Consider the following 12,385-nt stretch of genomic DNA (forward strand, 5'->3'; position numbering starts at 1 on the left):
AGCTAATCTAGGGCATAAAGTTTCAGTTAAGCAGCGTGAATACATTCCAGAGACCTGCTTTCAGCATCCTGCTCAATAACATGATATTACACACTTAAAAACTTGTTCAGAGGGTAGAGCCTATGATAAATATTCTTGGCACAATAACAAATTTAAAATTGTGTTGCAGACAGTGACATGCATTGAAAGGCACACTTTTTTGGCCTAAGTGTTAGGAATGTATGTATCAGTTGTGTATATTTCATGGGAAGTGACATTTAAACACCATTTCTGAGAGCTGTGCTGCTGATGAGTCTGACAAATTAGTCCTGCAAAAGAGCAAAAATAACAGTGCTTGACTGTTCTGCCCCGGATTCACTCATCTCTGCATGAAAGCACATTTCCCCTGTGGCTTTCCCTCCTTGCTAGGGCAACAGATATGCCCCTCAGCGTATCAACTTAAGTACAGAAAAAAGATCATTTTTGCATAACTACTTAATTTCCATTTAGCACTTCCATTCCACCAGGAGTAACAGATTCTTATTATCAGTTAATCTCTTTCCCAAGCATGTTATGTGTGCTTTGTTTTGAGTTATGTCCAATCTCAGAGGGGTTATGTGTTGGAGTTCTTGAGCGGAGCAGACCCAGCAGTATATATGCGTGTGTGTACTTGCACACACATACAAACAGGGCGTTCAATACAGAATGAATGTGTGTGGAGAGGGACTTATTTTTAGGAGCTGGCTGATGAGCTTGTGGGCAACGGCAAATTCACAGCCTGCAGAGGGCATCGATGGCCTGGAGACCCAGGGTGCGGTGGTAGCTTAAGCCCAGGGATCATCTGCTGTCGAATTCCTTGCTCAGAGGCCTCCGTCATTTCCTGTTGGGGCTTTTACCTGACAGGACTAGGCCCACCCATGTTAGGATGTGACATGTTTTTTTTTTTTCAGAGTCTACTGATTTAAATTTTATTCTAAAAGTATCTTCCCGGAAGCATCTAGAACACCGTTTGACCAAGTATGTGGGCACCACGGCTCAGTGTCATTGACACACAAAGCAAACCATCACCGCTCCTTTGACACCATGGCAGTGGGGAGGCAGGCAGGGGCTTGTCTTGACTTTGACACCTCCGTTCCATGTGGATGTCACCAGAGACAGTCAAGGTTGTGGTCTCCTTGGCCCTGTTTTCCTGACCCTTCAGGTATGTAATCTGTTGTATGTGAGTACGGGGACAATCTGGTGCTTCCTTAAGGTTGTGCAGCAGAATCTAGGAAACTCTATGCTGCTTCCTCTACTCGGAGGTGGGAGGCAGCAGGTCCCTGATTGCTGCACTCTGTGGCCTGTTACTTCCATTTCTCCTGCTGCCTTTGAGGTTCTGAGAAACCCTGTGGGAAAAATCTTTCCTCTGTTTCCACCGGGCTCTCTCTCCCACTTCCTGGTCCAACCTCATTCCTGCTGCCACTGTGTGGACTTTTTGAATCTCAAAACTAAATATTAACTGGAGTTTCCCTTTGTTGTTCTGTTTCTGTTTTTCAAACTGTCCCTTCTGTGGCCATCTGCTTCTGTAGCAGTAAGAGTGATGGGGTGGGGAAAAACATAAAGAATACACCTTTATTTATTTGTATGAGTTAAACAGACTATCTTAGGAAGGGTTTGACTTCCAGCCCAGGAAGGAGTTGCTTCTGGCGGTGGGCCGTGGCGAGGACCAGGCCACACGCACCTGCACCTGCGCCTGCACTTGCCTAGGTGCTTCTTAAAGGCTGCTGTGGCCTGGGCCCTTCCTAGCTGCAGAAGCAAATGCAGAGATTTTGTGATGTCCAGCAGGTGTCACTGCAGCCCTGAGAAATGCGACTCCATGGCTTCAGCTCTGAAAGGACCCAGAGTCAGCAGTGACCTGATCCCTTCAAACAGAGAAGGAAGCAGGCAGGAGGCACCAGCCTTCTTCCCTCAGAGCTATGACTGGGCAGCACCAGGAGGGAGCTTGTTGCCAGCTCTGCCCCAGCTGGGCGAGTGGAATGTCCCTTGAGGTTGCTGGCCTCGTTCCTTCCCCAGCCAGTCCTCAGTGCCTTGAACCGTAAGTTACCAATCGGAATTTGGTCATCTCCCCCAGTTTGGAAATGTTATAATTTCTGCTTCACCAATTGCAGAGAAACAAATGCCTCCTCAAAGTCACTGTTTCCTAAGAGTCTGTGCTAGGGGTCATCCACCCCCCATTGCGGGCCGTGGACTCTCACTCGGGCAGCCCCCTGAACTGCTGCTCTCCCTGCAAGCACACGGGAGATCCGGGTCCACTCTGCTTTCCATGCACTTAACCATGTTTACAGTAGGAGGAATGAGGCTACGGGGGGTTCATTAAAATACTCTTCTTTTTCATTTCCAAATTTCTTCCTATGTGGGGGAACTGGATATGCAAATGCTTACCTGTGTACATATATGCATAAAAATGAACACACATGCCCATAGCTCAGCTTTAGAAAATAAACATCATTCCTACTTTATTACAGAAAGAGATCCAGTCTTTTATCCCACCAAAACTATATACAGATCTAAACTTACACCCCAAATGACATTTCTACTAACAAAAGATTATTTCTTCTCAGTATCTAGTGTTTCATAGCTTCATACTGTTAGCATTATTGCTCTCTTCTTAGAAAAATCAAGTTAATATGTAAGATGCATTTTTACTGCCTATAATCTGTATTTTAAACATTGTAGTCTGATAATTTTTGTTAACCTTTCTATATTTTGAATTAAAATTATAGATTACAGTTCTCATTTTATTAGAATAGAAATTGTTTCATTTCTGGGTGATCCTTGAAGAAGAGAGTAGAGCAAGCATAGAAGAGTGAGGGTTCAGCGTCCCAGAGAGAAGGAAGTTGGGGAGTTTTCTAGGAAAACGGACATGGAAATTTCTGAACCAAGAATGTCTACAGATGACATTTGAAATTGCCATGGAATAAGTTCATCAGGTTCTTCTGTCACATATTTAGCTTCCATTTCTTTCTGTAGAATTTCCTGGCAGTCCCAGAAGGTCAGGGACACCACTGATTTTCTTCAGCCTAGAGTGAAGTAACACTGTGTTTCTCGGTTGATGGGCATCTCTGCCACCCTCCCAAGGGTTAAGAGAAGGCTCCGGAAATGGAGCAGTGATTCTGTCTGGACTGGGAAAACTGCCTGTCATTCCTGATCTCTGACCTGCTTTGCTTGGTGCCAAGCCACTCTGCCTTTGGAATTTATAGCCTAACCACACTTCACATTTGACCATATTCTGCATTTTTCAAAGCACATTTCAACAGACGTTTCCTTGGACATTATCCCTGTTGAAAACCTAGACTTGTAGGGCAGACATTAGCAGCTATGTTTGGCTCATCGGAATCTGGGACAAGAAAAGGTAAAACTTTTTTTTCTCAAGGTCACACTAAGCTCAGAGAAATCCCTATTTCCTGCATCCAACACTATTCAGATATAGGATGCTACTTTCTGTCTAAACATAACTTCACTTCATTGTCGGTGATAAAACTCAAAGAAGCTGAAACGGCTCTCGGCTCCACACCAGGGCTAGTACTGTTTTTTTTTTTTTTTCTTTTTTCTGTATATATTCTTTATATTTTCTTTATGCCCTGGGAAATTAGCTCTAGGGAAGTTAGAATAGAGTAATGAATTAGTTATTTCTGCAAAATGAAGAGTGAAATTTGTGGTGGGACTTTGAGCCCGACTTCCTTCTTTAAATAGAAACTTCAGGATCATTTTTCACAGTGTTGCAAGAAGCATCACAAATCCAGACCATTGTGAAGGGCCACTTTAGTATTCCCCAAGTGTAATATTAAATGTGTTTTATGGAAAAATTAGCCAAAATCCTCTATTAGAGGCCCTGTCCCAGCTTCTCATGAGTGTATACTTCTTGCTAAGAAACAGGACGAGTGAGGAGTGTCTTTTGCTAACTTATTTTTCCACAAACGTTTTTTATCAAGTGGTTTTTTTTTTTGGTCAGATTATTCTGTGTGGGAAATGATTCTGTAATGTCTGCAACACTTTTCCTTAGCACAGTTTTTTTTTAAGAAATCATCACAGTTTCATATTTCAGAATAGTTTGATCAAATGGTAGTTGCATAAAATCTTCAGATAAATGTCAATAATTTGTTTTAAAATTTAAAATGTGCAAAGGTTTACATTTCCTTGATTTATTAAGGAAACCAAAGAGAGGGTTCATGTGCACCGCGTATGTGTACAGGTCACAGATGGCCCACACTGCACAAGCTGAACACAGTAGGGATCTGGTTTTTGCTGTGGAAGGTGACACAAAGGGAAGGGGCAAGTTCACAGATTCATGTGATTTCTCCCACTGTCCTGGGTGGAGGTGCTTCCACTTCCCAAGAGTCACCATTCCTGATGGTACGTTCACCCTCCAGCCTGTCCCTCTGGCTGAGTTTGAATGTCCCTGTACGTTCAGAAGGCTAGCCAAGAGCATGTGTTCCTCTCAGACGCTTACTTTGCTCTGAGTCCAGGAGTGGATTAAAGACGTCCAACCTCAGACATACATGTCAGATTGGTTGGACTGCAAGCTCAGTTGCGTATTTGAAAGGCGATGCTTTAACTTCTCCTTCTTCAGAAATCTTATAATTGGTATAGTATGAAAAGGAACAAAATCCCGATCATTTCCATGACAGTGGCTCTGAGGTTGTTAGTCTTGATAGACTCTGGGATTTTTATAGCACTTTTACTTGCTTTCAGCTCTCATTTCCACTTTGCAGGACGTTGTGCACAGGCAGGGTAGTGAGGTTCTCTATACGAGGACCCAATGACCTGTGCAGGAGAGTGAGGGTGGTCACTGTTCCAGAGGGGCTGCCTGACTTGAGCAGTTCATGCTGTGTGCATGTGTGTAGGAGTATTGTGCCCCATGAAGGTGTCAAGTCATACATGTTGATCAGCCATAAGAACATTAAGAGGGGGTGATATCCATGACCTCTGTTTCTCCATTTGGTGTCTATTGTTTTTTCATTATTTGTACCAGCCTGCTTCTTGGCACAAGGCACAATTTCTAAGATAACATCAAAAACATTTTACTTATGAGTTTTGCTACTGTATAAAGCTCTGTCTTATTTTAATGGCAAAGTAAATATGCTTACATGTCTCTAGATGGTGTCAAGAGCATTGTATAACAATCAATGAAATAGTATTTTTCTTTCTATTACACATGCATCTTATCTTTTTATTTATTTGAAAGGCAGAGTGATGGGGTGGGTAGGGAGAGAGACTGACCAGAGTACCTGGTTTGAGTCCCAGCTCTTACGCTTCTGATCCACTTTTCCAATAATGCATCCTGGGAGGCAGCAGGTGATGGCTCAAGTGGTTGAGTCCCTACCACCCATGTGGGAGACTTGGATTGAATTCTATGCTCCTGGTGTGGGCCTGGCCCAGCCCTTCCTAATGTGTGTATTTTGGGGAATGATCCAGCAAATGTAAGCTCTCTCACTCTCTGTTGCCCTTTCAAATAAATAAAAGTAAATAAACATTTGTGTAATTGTATTATGAAAAAACTTTTCCTGAATTTCAAAAATTTCTCCCCAAAGAAAACTTTTTTGTTTACATTTTCCACAAAATTCTGCAGTATCCATGTATTTATACCTTTTAAAATACATTGAGCTTCTGCCTGAAATGCAAGATGGGCTTCTGAACTGGTGATTTTGAAGGGGAGAAAATCTTTTCCTGTGTATTCATTGCTAGAACATTGCAATTCATGTAGAAACTCAGTTTGTATGCATCATACAATTGGTCGGTTTTTGTCTAAATGTGATCAGAGTAAAATGACATATTCTAAGTGGGAAAAATAATTGGCATTAAAAGACAACAAACTGTCAATGGAGGGTAGATTTGTCTTCCTGCCTTGCCCTGTTATTTCTGGGAGGAGACAGGCAGGGGACCAGAATTTTCTTCTCATTACCAGGGACCCCCAAGTACTTCTGGCCAGAGATGCTGGCACCCTTTCTTCTCTTCCTCCTCATTAAATTGCCAGTTTTTCTTCTTAGTTACAGAAAACAGGCTTCCTGACACCAATTTCTTAAGTGTGAATTCTAAGGTAATTATTTTGGTTTTCTATTTCATGGAAGAACTGAAGATATAAAGTGGGACATTTTGGAGAAGGCCAGACTGGAGGCTGGATGCATTTAGAGAATTTCCAGAGCTGGTGGAATGTGAAATGTACCTTAGTGGAAAAGGACTGAAAAGATTGCAGTTTAACGAGAGTGGTGGATAGAATAAATATCCTATATGTTTTTATTAGCTATATTTTAAAAGAAAGATAAGTTCTTCCTTTTAAAATAATTCCTCTATTTATTTTTGTGCCAAACACTCATTGCCTGCTGTATGTTGATCCTTTCTTTATGAGCCACATAATCCATATTCTCTAATGAGTGAAAAGCATACCTGAACATTACTGAAAACACAGATTCACATCATGCATACTGCACAGGCCAGCAGCGCACAGGGAAAGGTAAGGGGTTACCTTGTAGAGAAGGGGGTTGGAGAAGATGACAAGGACACAAAAATTGACTGTAACGTGAAATGGCAAGCAGTTAACAAAGACATAGCAGTGGAGGTCACCTCCAGGCAAGGGGATAAGACCCTTCCCCAGGCTGCTGAGAGAGAGACGGGGTGAGTACGTGCCTTGGAGTGTACAGAGACTTAGGGCAGTGGCTCAGGGCAGCTAAACAGATGGACTAGAGGCTGCATGAGATGAAGAGGTCAGAGTGCAGGGTTGAGCCTTATGCTGTAGAAAGCGGGTAGCAGGAGGAGTGTGGTCTCGTGGGAGAGAAGCTGGGATTCTTCAGTAGAATGCACGAGGATACTCATGTGCGTGTGCTAATGGTATTTTGGCTAGAGAAACAGAAATGGCTGCCATGGTTTGTTGGAGAGGAACCCCCTCTGAAAGGGACACCATTAACATCTGTATTGTTTTTATTTTTTCACTCCTGCTCCCTCTCTGTACCTTCATCTCCACCTCTCTCTCTTTCTCTGTAGGGAAAGAAGTATCTTTATAGGATAGCCCATTTTGTAGGCATGGCCTCAAATATTCTCTCCTGCCTGGTAAAATCATGGTGATTTTGATCATTCAAATTTGGGTTACTTCTTCAATGCAACTTATCCAACAGTCAAAGGCTGCTGATGCTAATTCAGCAGGGAATTTGAAGCAGACTGTGTAGTCATTGAGGAAGACCCATCAGCCCATTTCTAGCTGGGAAGTCTCCAGATGCTTTGGCACAGTCAACCTGTTAGATTAATGACATTTTTGACTAATATGTCCCCCCAAAAACCAAAGTCATTTCATTGATGATTAATTTTAGATGGTGAGAAAAGCAAGTAAAAGTGTTAGGATTATGTTCTAGCTGTAAAAAAACAAAATATCTTCATTCTTTCATCCTGAAAACTCAGGGAAAAGAACGCCTGCCATATTAAGACGGCTGTTGCTCGTGGGACCACACCCCACGACTATCCTCAAGGAAAGTGAGAGCTTCCACACCCGCCTCCTTTGCTCCTTCCTCCTCGTGCAAGTCCATCTCAGTCTGTCCTCTCTTTACTGTGGTCGAAGATCTTCATGTAGACTTTTCTTTTTTTGGGGGGGGGGCAGATGATTAATGTTTTCCAAGTTTAAAAATATTAAAGCATTTTAGTGAAATTCAAATCCTTATAACATAAAATATAAGAGCAAGGCTCTGAATGCTGACTCCACCTGCTGTACATGCAGCATGGACTAGACGGACTTTGCCAGAAGGGGCTCTGTCCTCTGGGGTCTGAATTCTTTTTTGTGTCTTTCCCCTGTTTTTTATTTTTTGGTAACTGATTGAGTTCAGTTAACCAGTTATAACCTCAGCCCTTACAGGCCTGAGAAAGTGGGGCTTCTAGGCTTGGCGTGGTAGGAAAAGCACTTAAGTGTTAGCATTTTGGTGCAGGAAAACCCTGGTGTCCTGGTAGCACACATGTAAAACTGGGGTGACAAATGACTTCCTGGGACACATATTCTTGGAAAAATAGGCTCAGTGAATTGAACATACTGTAGAAGCCACATGTATTTTACATTCACATCTCCCTTTTGCCTGTCTTCTCTCCACCCTGAAAAAAACCTCACAGTGTGTATCTGAAGTATACCAATTAGTCTGAATGTCGTTTCAGTTGGTTGGCAGGCTATTTGGCAAGGTGTCATAGCATATGAATTCCTTTTTCTGTGTGTCAAGTTCAAGGTATAAATTAAGAATAGCAATATAATACAATTATGTAAGCAGTTCATACAAGGTAATTGATATAATATAATTTAAAGTGGGCCATTACCTAATTGCTGTATCCTACTTTTTCATGCAGATAACATTTCCTATTATTTAATGTTATATGATGAGATTGGAAAGGAGTAGAACTACCAATAAAGACAGAGAAGAACATCATTAGACTGGAAAGGGGGCAGAAATAACAGATATTTTAAAATCAAATGAAAAACAGAACTTTATACTGGGGGGATGCTGTATCCTGAGGCAGAAAATATTAGAGAGTACACACAGTGGGGAATGTACTTTTGGAAAAATAGACAAGAACAGGCCCTCCATCTTGTGGGCCAGGAAGTCCCACTTGGCTTTGCTGGCTGTGTGTCTCCTTAGGTGAGGTCATCAGAGAATTTAAGGGTGGATTCTTAGCTTTGGAAGAGAGATCATCCCTTGAAGAGTGTAGACCATTCCAGATAGTTAGGGCAGCCTACACCTGGGCACAGGGACACTGGCTACCAACAGCCACGGAATTTCTCCAAGTGTCCTGTACTCTGATCTAGGAAGTTGCTGATCTGAGATTATGTTGTGAAGACCAGAAAGCTGCAAAGAATCCTGCAAATCAGTAACTCCAGAAGCAAGGCCTTTGGTTTCTAGCCAAAGCTATAATTTGCCATGGGAACCAAGAAGAGGAACAGAGAGAATTCCCAATTCCTAGGGAGCAGAGCAGAGGGAGGCTGAGGCAGTAGGGGCAGGGGTGTGGGCTCCAACCAATTCACATAAAGTTAGGGCTCTGAGGCACAGTGGATAACACCGGAGGGGTATATGTTGGTGGTGACACAGAGTACCTGGGTAGCAGGTCCCCAACTGCGCCAGAGCCAGGGGAAATTGGGAGCACACTGCAGCATCCATGATGCAAGCCACTGTTCCTCTGGAGGGCACTGGAATGGTGAATAGTGAGAGCGTCCTTGTCAGTGTTAAACAGTAACACAGGAATCACAAGAAAATTTAACTGAGTCAGTGGGGCACAGATCCACTGTCTGCCCGACTCAGAGCTGTGGGCAAAATCTTGGCATGGACCCCTATATCAAAATATGCCTGTACTAGGACTTTGTGACTCCAAGGAGTCAATGTTGTCCAATTTGGGGTTTGTAAGTGAATAATGTCAAAAGGCTCCAATGTAGTTTTAAAGTCGGATAAACAGGAGTGATTACAGAAGTATATGCTAGTTTGTCACAGCGTTCATTAAAGTGCCTTAGGGATGCTTGTGTTTCATATCCATAGGTGTATTTATTTATTTTATTTTATTAATATTTATTTATTTATTTGAAAGTCAGAATTACACAGAAAGAGCAGAAAGAGAAGGAGAGGCAGAGAGAGAGGTCCTCCATCCACTGGCCCTCTCCCCAGCTGGCTGCAACGGCCAGAGCTGCACTGATCTGAAGTCAGGAGCCAGGAGCCTCCGGATTTTCCAGGTCTTCCCACTCGGCTGCAGGGGCCCAAGGATCTGAGCCATTTTCTGCTGCTTTCCCAGACCATAGCAGAGAGCAGAATCGGAAGTGCAGCAGCCGGGATCTAAACCGGTGCCCATATGGGATGCCGTTGCTGAGGCAGTGGCTTTACCCACTAGGTCACACAGTGATGGCCCCATAGGTGTATTTTTAACTGTTAGCTCTCATTTCATTTTATCCATCTCAGTAGTCATTTTCTTGTGCAAGGAACACAATAGTAATATGGATCGCTTTTATATAAACCCACCTATAATTCAAACTCTCCAATGCACATGTACTTACGTTTGTATTATGTGATATAGTCATGTTTCACAATGGGAATAGTATTTACTGCACCAAGATGATAGTTATCACAGCCTTCATTTATTTTCCACTTATAGTTCCAAATTGTGTATTTGTTTACATATATGTATCTCTGATTATTGTGACAAATGGTATTTTATACAAGGCTGAAAATGATGCAACTACTTAAAGATAATTTTAGTATAACATATCAAATCAGACATTTATGCAATGATGTATAATTACATATGTATTGGTGGTTGCCCAAGAATTTGGGTTTCATTTTGGGTCTTGGGAGCTGGTCCATGTTACCTGGGTCATCACTATCCTTCAGGAAGCAGCAAAGAACAAAAGATGCTCTTGCACACAGAGAAGCCATTGGACACTTAGGTTTAGCAGAAAGGCTTTATAAAGTTGAATGCAGGGGAATAGGGTGGAAATATGATACTCTATACATTTTTTTGGAGATAAAAAAAGTGAGGATGGATGTATGGAGCTTGTATTCTGTGGATGCTTTCCCTAGAAGTGGGAGGTAGGAATTGGGTGGGACAGTGAGTCTTAGCTATTCACAAGCAGTGTGGCCCAGTTCATGGGACTGAAAGGTGTTGAAGTCTGGCATGAAACTTACATGCTACCTACTAGTGCTTGTGCCATTGTGGAAAACTTCTCTGCAGTCTGTCTTGAAATCTAAAGATATCATGTGAGGAAAACAGGGAAAAATCTCAAGGTCTTCAACATTGTGGGTGTAGAGATACTGATGTATAAATAATGTTTCAGACGGAATATTTGCTGGGTTGAAAATAGTTCATGATTACATTATCCTAATGGAGAATGGGAGAAACTGAAACGGTTGCATATTTGCTTAAAGATGATTCAGCTTTTTAAACTGACCTAATAAGCAAGACGTTGTAAGAATGGTTTCAGAATGGTTTCTGTAGATTCTTGGGGAACCTGGAGGAAAGAGTCACCTTTGGCTGGGAAAGGAATCACTCTTGGCAGAGAAGCAGCGTCTTAGAGGAAAATGAAATCACGCCGGCGAGAGGATTATGCTCCCGAAAGGGTGCTGAGAGCTCACCCTCATTATTTTACCAAGAAAATACAGGAAACATGTCAGCCACAAACCATTTGGGGTGATGGGAACATGAATTTTCAAAAAATATTATTTTCTATACTTACATAATTTTACAAGCTTAAAATATCTGATTAAATGGAATTATCGTAATCTATTACGCCTCGCATCTGCATTTTCAAGGTTCGTATATGAGTGTGGAAAATGACAGAATGGAAACATACCGCAAAGAAAGCCACAGATAACGACTTACTGTAACAGCTTTAATCATGTTTTCTGGCATTCAAAGTGATGGCTAGACGTCTACTGTTTCCATTTTTTCTTATCTGACTGTACTTCTGTAAGAACTTTATAACAAAGTTGGAAGGATTGAGGGCAAGAAGCACTCCAGTTCTGTGCTGTACATGTGCTGGGCAGTGCCTGTGTGTCAGGTGGGGGCAAACTGGCCTGAGGGGCCGTGGCAGGAGCTGGAGCTGCTGCTTCTGCAGACTGATGTGGTTCCCACCCGGCTGCACTGTTCCGGGAAGGTTGTCACGTTCTGCCCTTCATTTCCTCATCTGTGCAGCCGTAGGTAAACGGGACTCGTCCTCCCAACTGTCGGTGTACATGGCCGTGAGGGGTGAGTCAGTGCGTGGTTCGTCCTGAGGAGGGGCCTGGCTGTAAGATGCCTTGAGAAATCTTACTATCACAGAACAGAGAATCCCCTTCCCAAGGAAAAGCGCCCAACATCTCTTATGGCTCAGTCCTTCTTGTGCAGAGATTCTTTTACAAGGAAAATAATTACGTTCTTTCAACGAACTAGAAAATCTCGGAGGAGCTTCTCCCTGATGAGCTTGTGGTGACTTCAACAGCATCCTACTGGAAAACGGGGCAGCGGAGGCGCTTTGGAAAAAGAGCTCAAGACCAGAAAGGAATTAAGGGCATTAAAGAGCATTAAGAAATGTAATAATCTGATAGATGTCAGAAGGCATTAGCCTCATGTGCAGAGCAAAGGACCACGTCAAGGTGATGAATGGTGAAAAAAACTGGCACTAAACTAGCCATCCCCCCGTGACACACACACACCCCGTTGACATATGTTTCAGTCACTCCATTCCTCAGGCTGCTCATGTCTCACTGTGGACTGCAGGTACAAATCTGTGGGGAAGGTAAATAACGGTGCAGGTAGCAGAGGCAGGTGCACCTGTGATGCACCGTGTGCGTGGTGATGACTCGGGAAGCGTATCGACTCTGAAAGGGAAGCAGCTGTTTTGGCTGATCCTCAGGCTTGGTGTTCCAGAAATTGGCATTTTATTTGA

The 12,385-nt window shown here is 42.8% G+C and overlaps 1 protein-coding gene across 9 annotated transcripts in view; it reads left to right on the forward strand.

Moving 5' to 3' along the window:
* The window catches only part of LOC149122466 (uncharacterized), a 182,159-nt gene that overhangs the window by 71,727 nt on the left and 98,047 nt on the right, over positions 1-12,385 (forward strand). For 3 of the 9 annotated variants that reach the window (XR_016219464.1, XR_016219469.1, XR_016219459.1), the window contains one exon: positions 930-1,180. The exons of the other annotated variants lie outside the window; for them this stretch is intronic. The gene's annotated coding sequence lies outside the window, so the exon portion shown is untranslated. The remainder of the gene's footprint in view (positions 1-929; positions 1,181-12,385) is intronic. 9 annotated transcript variants of the gene reach the window in all.

This window comes from Oryctolagus cuniculus, chromosome 13 (genome assembly GCF_051225735.1).
Source record: "Oryctolagus cuniculus isolate XC-2025 breed Fujian yellow rabbit chromosome 13, ASM5122573v1, whole genome shotgun sequence".
Taxonomy (NCBI): Eukaryota; Metazoa; Chordata; class Mammalia; order Lagomorpha; family Leporidae; genus Oryctolagus; species Oryctolagus cuniculus.